The sequence below is a fragment of the Crotalus tigris genome, unplaced genomic scaffold (assembly GCF_016545835.1).
Source record: "Crotalus tigris isolate CLP2741 ecotype Arizona unplaced genomic scaffold, ASM1654583v1 scf7180000017646.2482762, whole genome shotgun sequence".
In the NCBI taxonomy this organism is placed as follows: Eukaryota; Metazoa; Chordata; class Lepidosauria; order Squamata; family Viperidae; genus Crotalus; species Crotalus tigris.
The window spans coordinates 1182501-1200665 of NW_024096538.1; positions in this window are offsets into that span (position 1 = coordinate 1182501).

Below are 18165 nucleotides of genomic sequence, written 5' to 3' on the forward strand. Positions count from 1 at the left end.
AACATTTCATTTTTGAAGTTGTTTGAGAACTTTCTACAATACAAGGCCTCATTTTTCAGGGGAAAAACACTACTAGTAGAAAGGCTTTGAATTTAAAGAAACATGTACTTAATTTTCCAAACAATTTGCTCTAAAAAAAAAAAATTGAAAGCACCCTGTATTTTGTTCAGCATAAATAGTATTTTAGCCAAAGCTTTTCAATCAGAAAAGTTTCAAATATGATGTCCACACTGGTTCATTTGTATCTGTGCTACTGCTACTTTTCCTTTAGTCAGAATTTAAGGAGAAACACAATGAAAAGGCGCTTGTGATAAGAACTCTGTAAGAACTCTAGAAATCTCTGCCTATCATCATATGTTTTTCTAAGAATCTCTGGACATTACCATCTTTTTAGCACTTATTGTAGAATTCTACAATAACAATTTTCTATGAGTAGAAACCAAAGCCATGCTATGGATTCAAATATTCTAGATTTTTTTATGTGATATCTCAAGTATTTCTGCAACTGATTTATTAACACTGAAACATTGTAGTAGATATGGACAACTGATTATTAGATTATTGATTATTAATAGATATTGATCAAGACCTTTCCACTTTCACTACTCTGCCATAGCTTCTGGGTAATTCGGAAGCCAGGAAAGAGATTATAGAATTTCTTTTCTAATTTCAATTCTCTGATTCTTAATAATGTCAGTATTTCAAAATGAAGAAATAAATTTGAAATCAAAGCAATCTCAGAAACCAATTTTATACTTTCTTTTTGCATTATGCAAACTAATAACTCTAACAACAGAAAGAAAAGAGCACAAAAAGAGGTATAGTATAATCAAAAAATATAAGTAATCATCAGATTGAAAACTGGAACAGATATTATAATCTCAACAGTGTCCACATACCTATTCTTTTTTATATCTATAATTTCTGCATAGGCCTACAACCCATTCAATCCCATGGTCCTACTAAGGAAAAGTGTCACAGAAAAAGCTAATGTAATTCAATTATTAAATAAGAATAAAATAAAGTATCTTAATTATACTATGTAATGATCTGTAAATAAAGGTCCAATACAGAGAAGGTGTACCATCTTTCCAACGGCAATTAGAAAGCCAAGCAAAGACAACAAATCTCTCAAGGCAGAAGATAACTGTAATGTTTTATAATAAAGAATATCTCTAACTACAATTACAAGTAAACAGGATCCTGCTCATTTCCATTTATCTTTAAAATATGTTACTGTTAGGTAACAATATCTTTGAATATTCACTGCTCATTTGTTAAGGAATATTTGTAAGGTTCAGATAAGCTTCATGACATTGCAAAACAGATTTGTTGAAATGCTAAAGTAATAAAACTGGATCTATTTTACAAAAAAAAAAAAAAAGTAGGCTACATTTGCTGAAATGGATCATGTATGAAATTGGAACCAATGCAAGTGCTTAGGTCTAAAGTCCCCAATGTGTTATCCATGAACCCAAGTATAACAATTCTATACCTCCTGATTTTTTTTTTAAAAAAACTGCTATACTGGTATGATGTAATGCAGAATGTCATTTTCCATTTCTATACTAATGTCAGCCTGCCAAGATGACTGTGATTCCATCTTCAAAAGCGGAATTCAGCCTCACCTTTGCTTAGGAAATGCTCACCGGCCCCTGGAGAATGGGTATAATAAGCCCTATGTCATCTTATATCCTTACTAGCTTTAGAGGTGAACCTTCCAGTCATTTATTCCATTTCTTGCTTCATTGAAACTCTGATAATAGAAAATATAGATACAGTCTCATCAAGTGCTGACCCCCAAATTATCATCAGACAATTAGGAAGCTAACTATCTAAGCTAACTATCTTTTACAAGAGGGAAAAAAGATGACTTTTACTATGGCTAATGCATTTTGATGATTTTAACTATAATAATATTTTTTTAAAATGTTGCCTTTCTAGTTTAAGATTAACAAACAAAATGAAACTCCACTTAGAATAAAGTGAAACATACTGCATATTTCATCAAATACTTTTTTTATAAGCACATTGACATCAAAGAGGCTACCATTAATTTAAACTCCCAGTTTATGCTCTCCATAAGAGAGATCAATGCCAAATCAAGTCAAATCAAATATTTATTACTGTCATAGACTAGCATTAGAAGAGGTCAGTGCCATTTCTGGACAGAATGTCATTTTCAATTTCAGACCAAAATCTTGGTGAAACATTTATAGCTGCTGTCTCCCATCATGCATTTTATGCACATACTATTTTATGCACATACTATTTATACAGATATTGTATAAAACTGTCTATTTATAACTTTGCTTTTGAGTTGCAAACACATCATGATTTAAAGAGACCTGATCTTCTGCTACCATGGTACAGTATGTATGTTGTATACCTTTTTATGTAACATATGACACTGTTTTTGATAAAATTATAAATCTGCAATCAGACTTGTCTAGATTCATCTTAGTTGCTAGCTATTACCTCTTTTCTTCCTCCACCCAGAATTCCTCAAGTAATTTAAGATTGTTCATTTAATCCCAGTTTAGCATCTATGGTTCCTGCCCTTCTGCTTCCTATGGAAACACTTCTTACAAAAACTAAACTATGTTCTGCTTTCAACTTCTCCTTAGTTAGCTAACATAAAGTATTGTTTAGATTTCTTTGTGGATACATAAATATCCACTAGGACAGTGGTTCTCAACCTGTGGGTCGGGACCCCATTTGGGGTCAAACGACCATTTCACGGGGGTCGCCCAACCATGCTGTCCGCCATTTTTTCCCTTTTCCCTAGCTGTCCTACTCTCTCTTATTGGTGGCCACACCCACTTGGGGGTCACCACAACATGGGGAACTGTATTATGGGGTCACAGCATTAGAAAGGTTGAGAACCACTGCACTAGGAAAACATGTTTTAATATAGACTGTCATATAACATCACGTAATTCGTTGATGATAGAAGATAGGTCTTAAGATTTTTCATATTTTGTTCCCCCTTCTCCCCCCACCCACACAAGTTGTGAAACCAGCTCGCTCAGTCAATAAAAGTTGGTATGTTTCAAATGAAACCTTGATTTTACAGCTGGATAAAACTGAGTCTTGTGAGCTACAGATTTAATCAAAGTCAGATTCAAATGCTGTATTGAATTTAGTTTTAATAATCCTTTAAGCACAAACCACAATAGACATTTCTTCCCACACATGCAATATTTGATTTCTACTTTCCCTCTTCTACTATCACTATTTTGAACATTAGTCAAGTTAGTCAAATATATTGCCCTTGTGCCAGACGAATCAAGAAAAATCTTTATATCCATAATGTGTGCTGATTTCAAACTCCCCTGGCTTATGTAGGCTGGGAATGAGTCCACTATCAATATCAGAGCTGGCAGTCATCCCAATTTTGCTGCCTGCATATATGGATGTGTCTCTGTGTGTGCACATTAAATCAGATTAAACGAAGTCCCAAATCATTTTCTGAAAGTTATATGATATAGTTTCTAGGTATCTTGGAATGTTCTATGAAATTTGAAGTATAATATATTCATGTTGATAATATGAAAAACATTAGGATATTATCATGAAAGATGGCTTTCTACATTTTTATAAACAATTATATGAAACATTTTAATACTATGTTTTAATACTTAAAAGTTTTTATTTGAAATGCTAGATAAACAGATAATTTTAATGTGAATTTTTTAAAATGTAAAATAAATGAAAATAATCTGTGTTTGTATATGCACCCAGCCCAAATCCCTCCTGTGTTTTAAACCCTGTAAAGGGAATACCAAATAATGGGTTGCAGAATATGTTTATGTTGCAGAATATGTTTTATGACAAAATTTATATATTTTTTTCAGTTTGCCAGCCACTCTGCTGGATTATAATTAAGACTGATATCTCTACAGATTTTCTTTTCTTCTAACATGTTTGTGTATGTTTGCCTTCAACTTAGTATTGACTTCTAACAACTTCCTGGACAAATCCTGGAAGTTATCTGGACAAGATTTCATAACTGGTTTACTATTGCCTGTTTCTCAAGTCTGTGAGAGAGTGACTGGCCCAAAGTCAGCCTGGTAGCTTTCACAGTCTCCCATTTCATAGTCTGGTACCTTAATCACTCAATCAAAATGGCTCTAGATTTTAACATAACTCTGTTAAAATACATACTGTATATTGATGCCTATGGAAAATGGTATCAAGGAATACTTCTATGTGTTAGAACACCCTTTTGCCTAATCTGAGCACTATAATAATATATGTTCACTTTTTCCTTTCTCCCCTTATTGCCCAGATAAAATCATCAATTATGTCTGGAAATATATATATACATATATTTACCAGGTGTACTCACTTCTGAGCAACTACTAAAAATGTAAGTAAAAGAGGGCCAGGGGTGGGAGGTGGGAAGCCGGCGGGCGCAGGGAGGGTTGCTGGCGCACGTGGGGCCCGGCAGGTGCCTTACCTCCCTTGGGCTGGGCCAGCTGGTGGCCCAACCGGTGGTCACCCAGCGCCGTCGCTGCCTCTTGCCAGTTATGCCTCGGCCAGCGCAGGGGGCGTCACCATGCATGCGCGGCGCTCCCGGGCAGGGAAAGTCCTCAACTTATGACCGGTTTGGTAGTCCTCTACTTATGACCAGTTGAGTAGTCCTCGACTTCCGACCGGTTTGGAGTCGCGGCATTAAAAAGGTTGAGAACCACTGCTCTAGGGGAATGGCTGCTGTAAAAGTGTCCATATCCCTTTTTTTCTGGCTAAAAAGAAAATATTTTCTCTTTAATATGGGAAAATGTCAGTCATAAAGAAAAAAATTGCACTTGTAATTCTGTATTTTACACACACACACACACACACACATATATATGTTTTCTGAGGTTATATACATACAATATATAGAAAATTATACATTAGGTATAAGTATATATATCTGAGGTACAGATTAAATTGTGCATGAAAATAAATCATGTCAAATTAGTAGAGTTGATTTTTAGCTTGTGTATTACATTCTGAAATTTCATACAATTCATTTGTAAAATTGTGGTAGATATTTTTTTATAAAAAAATAATACTGATTTTAATGGCTACAGTTTACACTAATTGAGTGACTAAATATAGATTAATGAGCCACAGGTAATTAAGGTAATTATGATCATAAGTTGGAATTGCTTTTTCATGAACTTTCATAATGTTTTTATGAACTGTCAGAACAATGTGATCAGTAGTGTGTGATTTTAGGTACTTGCATTTATGAACTTCTTATTGTCTTTTTGATGTACAAATGTTTACCACTTTTCCATGGAAAACATTTATTTATTAAAATGTTTGTATGACTACCCATCTTAAAAAGAATTCTGTGGAGCTTACAACCAAACAATAAAAACAATACATACATCTGAAAGAAGCAATAAAACTAAAACCATCATTGACCATACGTGTTCCTATCAGTTTCAATAGTTTATAGTACACAGTATATATCATTAGTGGCTCTGAAAGTTGGCAATGGATTCTTTTTTAGAATATAGATGACAGCAAATCCTCATGACAGCCCAACCTATTTGGAAAATAGGTTGCAGAGAGAGGGAAAGGAAGAGGGAGAGAGAGACACACAGAGAGAGAGAGATGGAGAGGAGAGGGAGGGAGGGAGGGAGGGGAGAGAGAGAGAGAGAGAGAGAGAGAGAGAGAGAGAGAGAGGGAGAGAGAGAGTTTGGCTCAAATAAACCGATAAAATGGTGTGAGTTTGAGAATGGTCTAGTTCAGGGATCTTCAAACTTTCCCCTTTTATGACTCAGTGTGTCTGGCTGATGAATTCTGGGAGTTGAAGTCCACAAGTCATAAAAGGGCCAGGTTTGAAGACCCCTGGTCTACTTCAATATTTTAACAATTCTATATCCTGGTTCATGTTAAGATTTCAGAGGCCATGGAAATCTCCTCTAATATAAGAACATATACCAAACAAGAATGGAAAAATCTAGACTTTCAAACTTTGCTTGAAATGTATAATTGTTAATGGTAATTGTAGATGTAGATCACCAAAATTGGAAAGCCACAGGTTGTTATACCATAAGTCATAATATTAACCACTTGCAAGTAAAGATCTGCTTTTTGAGGTTTAATCAACAGGAAAACTTAAGATTTCCTATCAACATAGAAAACAACTATTTATAATTATTATATTATTCTTGGACAAATAAATAAGTTATACATAAGAAGCAAACATTGATTATAGAATGCTTTCATAATTGGAAACTGATTGAAAAAAATAATATTGAAAAGGAAGCTACTAAAAGTTGAAGCCACACTGTAGAAGCAATTTATATATTTAATATTAAAGCAGAGCATTGACTGATAGTTTGGAAAATGCTCTGTTGTCACTTTATCAGACATCATCATCATCATCATCAGGAAGGAACCTTGGAGGTCGAGTCCAACCCCCTGCTCAGGCAGGAAATCCTACACCATTTCGGACAAATGGCTATCCAGTCTCTTTTTAAAAACTTCCAGTGTTGGAGCATTTACTGCTTCTGGAGGCAGGCTGTTCCATTGGTTAATTGTTCTAACTGTCAGGAAGTTTCTCCTTAGTTCTAGGTTGCTTTTCTCCTTGATTAGTTTCCATCCATTGCTTCTTGTCCTGCCCTCAGGCGCTTTGAAAAATAGTTGACTCCCTCTTCTTTGTGGCAGCACCTGAGATATTGGAACACTGCTATCATGCCCCCCCTCGTCCTTCTCTTTGTTAAACTAGATATACCCAATTCCAGCAACCGTTTCTTATATGTTTTAGCTTCCAGTTCCCTAATCATCTTTGTTGCTCTTCTCTGTACTCTTTCTAGAGTCTCAGCATCTTTTTTACATCGTGGTGACCAAAACTGGATGCAGTATTCCAAGTGTGGCCTTACCAAGGCATTGTAAAGTGGTATTAATACTTCACGTGATCTTGATTCTATCCCTCTGTTAATGCAGCCCAGCACTAAGTTGGCTTTTTTGGCAACTTCAGCATACTGCTGGCTCATATTTAAGTGATTGTCCACTAGGACTCCGAGGTCCCTCTCACAGTTATTACTATTGAGCAAGGTACTCCCTATACTATATCTGTACATTTGGCTTTTCTTGCCTAAATGTAGAACCTTACTTTTTTCACCATTGAATTTCATTTTGTTAGATAGCGCCCAGTGTTCAAGTCTGTCCAGGTCCTCCTGTATCTTAAGCCTGTCTTCTGGAGTGTTGGCTATTCCTACCAGCTTGGTGTCATCCGCAAATTTGATGAATTCCCCATTTATCCCCTCGTCCAAATAATTGATGAAGATATTGAGAAGTACTGGGCCTAGAACAGAGCCGTGAGGCACCCCACTACACACTTCCCTCCATGTAGATGCAGTTTCATTGAGGACCACACTCTGAGTATGGCCGGTCAGCCAGCTATGAATCCATCTGGTGGTGATGCTGTCTAACCTACAATTTTCTATCTTATCGAGTAGTAGGTTGTGATCTACTTTATCAAATGCCTTACTGAAGTCCAAGTAGATTATATCCACAGCATTCCTCTGATCAACTAATTTTGCCCTCGGTCACATTAACATTAACATATGTTTGGAGCCAACAGTTAGTAATGAAATAATGACAACATACACTGTATGTCCTTACAAATAACTAACCTATCTTGAAATGTGAAAAAGGCTTCCATTACAGATTGTATGCATTTCTGCAGCTCCGATATGTTTTATGACATCTTTTAAGATGCTTGTGTGTCTGATCTTTGTGATGCCTTCTTAGATCAATATTGATCTTGACTGTGTATTCATATTTCTCAGTGGCCTCAAGTGTAATAATTGAGATGGAATAATCAGACTTTTTAGAAGAATATTTGATCAGTATGCCTTTCCAACAGATGTTCCCATCAGTGATACTCTCACACAAATTGTTATCCTCTATTTTAATATATAACTTCCGCTAAATTTTGATACAGACTTTTCCTTAATATAAGCATCTGCATAGACAAAATATTAACATAGAAAGGCTGGTGTACATCTTTATAGTTATTCTTATGAATATTTTTTCTGTCATACAGAGATTTGCACACAATTTTTGAAGAAAAAACTATATGATAAAATTGATAGAAGTATGCATACCAAAGAGGGATATTCTCTTTCTTTCTTTCTTTCTTTCTTTCTTTCTTTCTTTCTTTCTTTCTTTCTTTCTTTCTTTCTTTCTTTCTTTCTTTCTCTCCTTTCTTCCTTCCTTCTCTCTCTCTCTCTCTCTCTCTCTCTTTCTTTCTTCTTTCAAAGAATCTAGGATTATTCTGGATATTATGTATTAAGTTGATTTGCTTAAAAAAAACATTTCTTCTCTCTCTCTCATTTCAGGTACTGGGGGCAATAGTCTATTTTCTCCCCTTTCTTTACTCATGTGAAATAAGACAGATGATTACTAATTATTTTTAGGTTTTTTTTTTAAACTAAAAACTACAAGGCATCTACAGTAACATGTTTTGGTTGGAATTCCCAATCCTTTCTTACTTTCCTATTTATTATTCCAGGTGTCTTGAGAAAATCTGTGGGGTATGTTGTAGAAATACTCATAACTTCATCACCCAGTATTATTTAGATAACTTTAGACTGTTAAATGTGCTGAAAGATACATGATGCAGCTTTGTATCACTGATAAATATTTTATACTCCGCCTAGCCAAGCAATTTGCCATGAGATCTAAACATTTCAATATTCATGTTGATGGATAAATATACCCTTTTGCTTCTATGGAAGCAATTTAATATAACATTGTTACCTATAATGTTCTCAATAGTACAATTTGAAGATGTGAATGCTACATGTCTTGTGTCAAATCATAATGTATAAAAAAGTTCTAATGCTAATTAACACTTGCTCAGAACAATGCTAGCTATACAAAAAAAACATTTCAGCATCAAATATAGTGCAGGCATTTCTTTGAAGAGAAATTCAACTGTAAAAAATAAATATAGCATATCAGCAATAAAGCCCTCAGGCATTTGTGGATTCAGTTTTATATATTATACAACAAATAATTCTCTGTTGCATTAAATCTTTAATAACAGTAGCTGTTATAGAAATATATGTTTCATGCATATATTCCTTCAGTTTCAGTTTTTTGTGGAAGACATTTGAGTGTAAAATCAGCTATTATATACCATTTATCATCTCAGTTTTATGAAAGCTACATATTTTGTTTCATTAATGACAATTAGATTAGAATTGGATGGAATTGTATTCCTGATAAATCATACCAAAGTTTATTTTAATCCAACCCTGGCAATAGCAAATTATGACTTGATCAGCAGCTGTTTAGGCTATTATACAACATTCTATGAAGCTCCCTTTGGAAATATTCAGAAAAAAATGGCTACCATAAAATACTGGCCAGATTGCTGATTGCTGATAGGACAATTCTATCAGTGTAGAATGATCATTAAATCTTCAATAGTTATTGAAAGGCTTCTAGATGCAATTCAATGGACTTAACATTAATATAAGCCCTTGTGAGACAGTTCAAGCATAGAATCAGTTTTATCAGTATAGACATCTATTTGTGGAGAGGTTGTCTTCCATGTGAAGTACATAGATCAAACGATAGAGTTTCTTTGTGTTTATTCCCATGTTATAAAACATTGTTCTCCAAGAACTACAGATAGTTCCCAGAATGCTCAATAACAGAAGATAGAAGCAAACTTTTCTTCCCCTCACAAATTATATTTAGAAAAATGCTTCCTGAATGTTAGCTAGTGTTTTCTTTTTCAATACCAACAATAGACCTATGCTTCATGCATTAATCCACAACATTTTTTAAAGTTGGTGACCTTCACCATCTTAAACTAATGAATTACATCCCCCTCTTTTGAGTTTTTTTTATAAAATACAATTGAGTCAGTCAGCAAGGAGCATGTAGAAAATATTTAAAAGTTAAACTATAATTTATATTTTTAAGGTAGGCATATGGCTTTACCATTGTAAAAAACTCAAATGCCATATACAGTATTTTCAATTATCATTTACATTAACTTCAGAAAATCTGTAACTGTCAAGATGTGAGAGAATATTGTACAAACATTGACAGAAGCTTGGCAGGTATAGTGAGTGCATTACATTTTCTCAAGGTAAAAATAGCTTAAAGACCATACTTAGTTCTTGATATTACGGCCTCATTGACAAGCATGTAACAAATTACTATTTTAGTAATAGTAATTATAGAAAATAGACATTCTGTCTTTGTTATCACTTTATATTTTGTTTTCACATGTACTCACATGTTAGAATCATGATTAAGACAAAATATTGGCAATATTTTAGATTAAGGAAAAATAATCTATGCAATAATAAAATTATATTTGGAAATTATATTATTTTTTGCTTGTCCCAATTTATTTTATCTTTCCTGAATTTTTATATAAACAGATGAAAATCCATTTTGGATCCATAGTTTGCTGCTAGCATAATCACAAATAATGTAAATTCATTATAAAAGTTTACATAATAGTTATTTAATGAAGATTTTATATTTTTAGCTGCTAAATTTGAAACTGTTCTTTTCTAGGAGATTTTCATGTAATATTTAATATATTTGCCTGGCCTGAAGAGCCTTACAGAACTGAGCTACAGTATTTAAAAAAATGATTATAATTAACAATTGTGCTTGATCATCAAGGTACTCTGAATAAGGAAAACTATTGTTACAGAACTATATACAATAAATGTTTCCAGTTATGCAGTATACAGAACATTATTTTAACATGTGAGTTACATCTATAAGTTAACTACAACCACTAATACCCGTAAAACAGATATTCACTGTATAGTCAACTTTTGAAGGAATGGGTATACTGCATTAAGTGTTACAAAATTCTGAGTCTTCTGTTCTTTTGTTTGTTTTTTAAAAGATGGTGTTTTTCTTCTAATTTTATTTCGTATCTTAGAAAAGAACATTTATCTTTAGGAAATGTTTATTGGTTTCATACAACTATAACTGAGAAAATAATTGCCAACGATATCTTCATGGCACCTCTCTGACAAAAATTACAAGCTGTACATCTAGGACTTTGTTAATAACCTGATAAATTTCCACACTAAAGACAGAATAGAATTCCAGTATACTGTACTTCTGACATACTCCCATGGATAGCACTAAGGTTATATCAAAATGTCTTTAGAACTGGATTGTTGGCAACAAAAAAGCCCTGAAACACAAAAATAAACCTGAAAAACCTAGATTTCCTAGTTTCTTTCCCTTACCCACAAATTCTGATTGTCTGCCTGTCTGCCTGCCTACCCTCTGAGCCATATCAATACTATCAAAATGGCTTAGTTTATATAAAACTAACCATAAAATCTTTTAATTTTCATTTTAAAAGATCTTATAGTTAGATTAAAATCAATCTGAATCATAATAACAATTCTAACAATGAACACATCAACATTATTGTTCTTTTTACCATATATAAAATAAATTACACAGTAGTGTTAAGGAAAATGTTTGTTAAATGCTGCAATGTCCCATGTCAGCTAACCACCCAAGAAAGCAGAACTCTTAAAAAAAGGCATCGTGTCAAAAGGAACTTTTATTAGGAGTTACTAGTAATAGTAGTAAAGTTGGAAGGGACCTTGGAGGTCATTTAGTCCAACCCCCTGCTCAGGCAGGAAACCCTACACCATTTCGGACAAATGGCTGTCCAGTCTCTTCTTAAAAACTTCCAGTGTTGGAGCATTTACTCCTTCTGGAGGCAGGCTGTTCCACTGATTAATTGTTCTCACTGTCAGGAAGTTTATCCTTAGTTCTAGGTTGCTTCTCTCCTTGATTAGTTTCCACCCGTTGCTTCTTGTCCTGCCTTCAGGTGCTTTGGAAAATAGCTTAATTCCCTCTTTTTTATGACAGTAGGGAAGTCAAGGCGAGATCTGCGGAAAATCCCACTTAAACGGTATAATTAAACTAGCAATCTTCCTCCTCCCACCAAAGTCATAGTGCCCATTTGAAATCCAGCCAATCTACAGATGCACAATGTTTGGGTAACTGGCACAGTTGCTGCGGATCTCAAGGTCTTCTCCAGTTTCATTTCTCCATAGCTGTCTCCCTAATAAGGAAGACACATTCTTTTCCAAGTGAATAGGGGCGGGAGAGGAAAAGCAGAAAGTGAAAGTTATTCCAAGTGAAAGCAAATTCCCTCCCCCCCCCAGCAGAATGTAAAGCCCCAAACAAGACCACATATGCAGGGAAAACAATAAGGATTTGGGAATTTGACAAATGTATTTGATTACAAAATTACAAAGCTACTGAATTACAAAGGTTTAATTCACATTTACACTGTGATAGTTTTAGAACTCTGTTGCTATCTGTCAGTAACTGGTTTATTCAATGAATGAGCAGAAAATATTTATCAAACCATCTTCTTATATTGTAGTAAAGATTCATCAGTAACTGGATTGGGTATTGAAAGTAACATTACATCCTGATCTATTTCTTGTAAGATGGATGGATGGATGGATGGATGGATGGATGGATGGATGGATGGATAGGTGGGTGGGTGGGTGGATGGGTAGATGGGTGGATGGATGGATGGATGGATGGATGGATGGATAGATAGAGATAGATAGATAGATAGATAGATAGATAGATAGATAGATAGATAGATAGTAGGCAGGCAGGCAGGCAGGCAGACAAACAATGGTTAGTTGCATAGTCAGCCAAATATTTAGATTCAGGGTGGCATTTTTCTCAACCCATCAAATCCTTTTCAAGGACCTTGGCTAATATATTGTTTCAGGAAGTAAGCTATTGCATGTAAATCTGGCTTTTGCAATTGACTAATGGTGATTTGGTCAATGCCAGTCATGTTCAAGTGATATTCCAGATGTTTTGAAATTGCACATAATGCACCAATTACTATTAGTCCTATCTCTGCTTTTTTGTCATCCTACTTCTATTTACAGATGTTTATATTTTGCAATTTTCTCCAGTTGTTTTTTTTTCTATTCTGTTGTTTCAACATACACTATTTTTGTCTTTCTTTTCAATTGTTAAATTTAGGGTGTTGTGTGGCCAATGCTTGTTTATAGAGTCCTTGGTACTCTCTGAGCATCTTTTTTTTTTTCTTGCAGACATTTCATGAAATGAAAGCACAGTTCAAATCTGAGCTACAAATATTTTCTTCTATTGGTACATATTTGTCTGTTTGAATTTTAAAGTCCCAGAGTCCTTTAGCTTCTTCATTTTCTATTACTTTGTCTATTTTATGGTCTTGCCAGTTCTTGCTTGCAGGCAAATGGTATTTCTTGCAGATTTCCTAGCACTGCTGTTATACTTTGTCATGTAGATTTTTGGACTCAGTTTATGCAATCTTGCAGCAACTAACTACATGGTCCACTGTTTCCTTTTTTTTTTTTTTTTTGCAGAGGCAGCATTTGCTCTCTGTTGTTGTCTCTCAATTCTGCCTTGTATGCATTTGTTCTTAAGGCTTGTGCAGCCACAATTAGCCCTTTGTCTTTTACTTCAGTTTTCTAGCACTTAGACTTGCTAGGTCTTGTTATCTGCTTTATCTGCTATTTTTTTAATGTACTGGCCAGTCTCTTTTCTATTCTTTATTTGGTCATTCTTATAAGCCAATTTGGTGTTTCCTTTATTCAGTAAGTCTTTATGATGTGCAAGCTTTAGTGTATCTTTTTCACTGTACTTCAGATACTCTTCCAATGCGTTTTTTTCTTATTCAGCTGTCTGGTATACTTGCAATATTCCACATAAACCTATTCTCATTTATAAACAAAGAATAGTTAGTTTTTAGTTTTTTTTTCTATGAATACTTGAATAACAACAAAACAAACCATCTTCAGATTTCAGGCTCCTATGATATGGTGACACAGATACCAGGAATTAGACTGCTGACTAAATTAATCAGTTATTGACTTAGATACAGTTACTGAAGAAAGGTGACAATATTTTTAACTGCACAGTCTGAAAGATAAAACTATTTGTTGCACATGTACAATTATAATTGTATATGCAATTTTAATTGTATATGCAATTAAAAATAATATTAAGGGATTTGCCTATCAAGATCTAAGGACTGTCAAAGTCATCCAGTACAAATGTGTAAGAGCATTGAACTAAGATCTTTTTTTAGAAATGTAGCTAGCATTACAATTGTTAATTGCTTGGGAAGGATGGAGGCAGTTTGGAATTAAAATAACACACTCTAAACTCTGATCTTCAAAAAGATGGGAGATTGATTCACAACTCCTTTATGACTGGGATACAAGGCAAAAGACTCTTTATTCTAGCCAGCTATCTATTTACAAACTTGGGCTTATCATTCTGGAAAACATTCTTTCTGATAATGTCTGGTAGTTTGTCATCAACATTATTGGAAAGAAGGTATAATAACATAGGGAATGAATATGCCTTGCCAGCTGGCTGACACTGAGACAGCCACAGACATGTTACTGTGTTCCTCTTTCTACTTCAGGAGACATTCACACCTATTAGCTCCCATGCTGTTAAATATTTCTAGAAATCATTTGAGGAGGTAGTGTCATTTCTTTTGGCTGAAAAGCCTCCAGAAAAATTATTAAAATTCTGGGCTATTACCATGTTGATTTGGAGATTAGTGGTTTAAGTTCCCACACTTACCAATTACATATGCAATTATCTTGCACATTGAAACATACTGGATTGTTTTAGCATTTAGTTATGTAACTTTATACCTCTAGGAGCAAATGAAGCAGATTTATTGAAAATACAATTTGTCATCTTTAACTGTATGGTGCACATCATTTTTACCATTGCAGCAATTTGAATAAAAGGAAACACTATAGATACCAGACAATGTGACAGTTTAGTTAGTTCTATTGTATTACAGTGTTTCTGCAAAAATAAGACCGGATCTTTTCTTTTTTTTTTTTGCCTCAAAAAGAGGCACCAGATCTTACTTTTGGGGATGTCTTACCTCCAGCACCAATAGCCCCGCCCTACTGGTCCACTTCTTCTGGGGCCGAAGGAGCAACTTCATTCTGCAACTGCATTCCAGCCTGCATTTTGCCATTGCAGCCAAGTACCGAGCTATGGATTCAATCCTTAGCTTGCTCCTTGGCTGCAAAGGTCTTGCATAATCAAGCTATGGATTGAATCCATAGACCTGCACAGACCTGCCGGAAAGACCTGTGACTGAGAAATGCAGGCCTGGCTGCAGAAGACACCGCAGAAGAAGTGGGCCAGCGAGGCAAAGCCTGGCTGCAAGGTAAGTGGATACAGGGTACGAGGGGAAGATACATACCCTACCCCAGCCCTAGCTTGATTTTTAAGTGCATGCCTCCCCCAAAACTAGGGCTTATTTTTGGGGTAGGGCTTATATTAGGCCCACTCCAAAAATCAAGCTAGGGCTTATTTTTGGGTTAGGCCTTACTTTGGGGAAACATTTTATACTTCTAAAAACCACAATAATTAATCTAACAGTTTTATTCTGCAAATGAATCATATCAGTAAGCTTTTCCCTTAGCCACCTTCTCTTACAAGTACTGAACTTAGTCTGCATAGTAGTCAGTCGAAGTCTCAGAACATCAGGCAGGATCTGGAGTGTGTGACACAATAGCAATTTCAGATTTTCTTAACAGTATGTTGATTATGCCAGTTGTCCCCAACTTTTTGGGCACCAGGATTCCATTGAGAAAGGTTCTTCCGTGGACTGGAGGGAGTGTGGTTTTGTGTGCTACTTGCATCCCATGGATGGGGCTTTGCTTGTTTGTGCAGCCCAGTTGCTTGCATGCTGTGGACTGGTGCCAGTCCATGGACCAGGGGTTGAGAACCCTTTGGTTATGCAGCATAATATTCATTTTCTCACAAATCTTATTTTGTGAATTTTGTGATATGTATAACTATGTACTGAGCCTTTAGCACAAGATCGACAAACTGGAGCTATTTAAATTTCATGGAGGCACCCCATCCACAAAATAACAGAATGATGTCATCACAGCTTTCCACTATCACTTCTAAATGAATAGAACATCAGTGTTTGTATATATGATGCTTTAACATTGCCTTATCTCCAGACATTTCATTAATTGGAAAACAGAAACTGTTTTGATTATGTATTTTAAGTCAAGTTTTGCTCTGAGATTCTAGCCCTTGGTAAGAATGTCCCAGTTTGACAAGGCATTTGCAGACAAATGACTTGTCAGGCATCATTTAAGTTCTGAAACATTTAGCAAAGACTGACAGCTGCACAAAGCTTATAATTTGACAATGCTTTATCTCAGTGAAATGAAGCAGCTACCAGGGGAAGGGGGGATATGCCAAATTAAACCTTTAGGAGTCAGATAAGTATTTTTTCCCATTTAAAAAAAACTGATTTAAAACATGATTGTGCATCAAATAAGAGGATTAGTTCCAGAAGTCCAATAATGCCATAGGAAAGGAGATAGTAAAACCTACCTTTTCAGAGCTAAAAAAGAATATGAGATAACTGTCCAGATTGTGCACTAGGAAATCCTTCCTTTGGAATTGAAAGAAAGCTAATTTGATAATGTTTTCATTTATATCATATATTTATGCTTTGTATAAGCAAGGTTATCTCTTTTTTCTCTATCTGTTCTGTTTTCAGCCTACTATCTATGAATAGAATGAAAAGAGATGAAAAAAATCCTATCACAGTAAGGGTAAACTCAAGGGGGATGTGCCTAATTTTTACAACTTGATATTCATTTCATCTTGATTTTATACAATTTTTATACAATTATACAATTGTAACTTACTGAGAAAAGAATAATTAAATAATACGAAATATATGTTTAAACTGCTACTTATTTTACTAATTGATCAAGGCAAGCAGCAGATGACTCTATGATGGACCCTAAGTCCATCATAACATTTACAGAAAAGCTTCATACACACATATACACAGGCACGCTATGTGATGGGATGTATGTATCAAATGAAGAGTTCCCAATTGAAAAGAGTTCCTGATCACATATAGAGAGAAAGAAGGTACCCTAATGCACATATAGCAATTTATATGAAACTGGATCATTTAAAGATGCAATAAATGTGTTTAGATAAGGGCTGACTTCACTTCTCTTACCATATTTCAATGCATTATAATGTCTGAAAAAGACTAATTATATTTTAATGGATACTGAGATATATCAGGCTATTTAGTATGAATATTATACTAATGTATCATTTGCCTTTTGCAAAGATCACTTTTTCGGGAATCACTTCAGAAGATATCTAAGATACCATGCCAAAATTTGATTATGCTTATGATTATCAGGTTTTCCTCTCTTGCATTATTAATTTGCAAAAATAGTTTTGTATTTACATATGTTCAATAACTTAATTCATAAAGGACAATATCTGACATACACAGGATCAGAGATCTCTTCCAAGTTAATGTCTTTATTCATTAAATATCGTAGCTGTCAATCATTACATTCAATGTCAGGATTAGATACAGACTCTTTTCTAGTATCACTAAACATATATATGGCATGTTAGTACTAAAAACCAAATGAACTGACATAGAATTAATGTTGTCATTTCCATGGGTCCCTGTCATTTCAAAAATGTTCTATGTGGTATATAATATAGTCTTTCTCTATTTTTCCATTTTCAATGAAGCAATAACAGCAGCAAAAAATAACAGTGAAGAATTAGCACTTCATTAGATTGAAACTCAGTATGGATTTTAGATAAATCTTAAATAGAAAACAATCAATTTTCAGATAGTTGAGCAGTAATTAAGTTGCAGTTTAGAAAGCCATTCTTTTATTCTGCATTTCTTGAAAAGTTTTTCCTGGCTTGACAAAGCACTACTGAATGATATCAACATTTTTCTTAGTTTCATTTCATTTCAAAAACACTGCCATTATTGCAGCCCTCCCCCCACAAAAAAAATTAGAAGGAATCTTTGCTACCATAGATTAAACTCTTTCTATTCCTACAATCCTACTACTATATAATACAGCCATGAAAGGACAAAGAAGTCTGAATTTGCAGAATGGATGGAGCGCTGATACCAGGGTAGAATGGCTTGTGAAAAGTTATAGATCTTCAAGTAGAGACTCCATTATGAAGTGTTATATCCAGGTAACGCTTTCCCAAGAAATGTATTATTGTAGTCTGCATAAACGTTTGATAAATATAGAAAATATGTGCTTACCTACACTA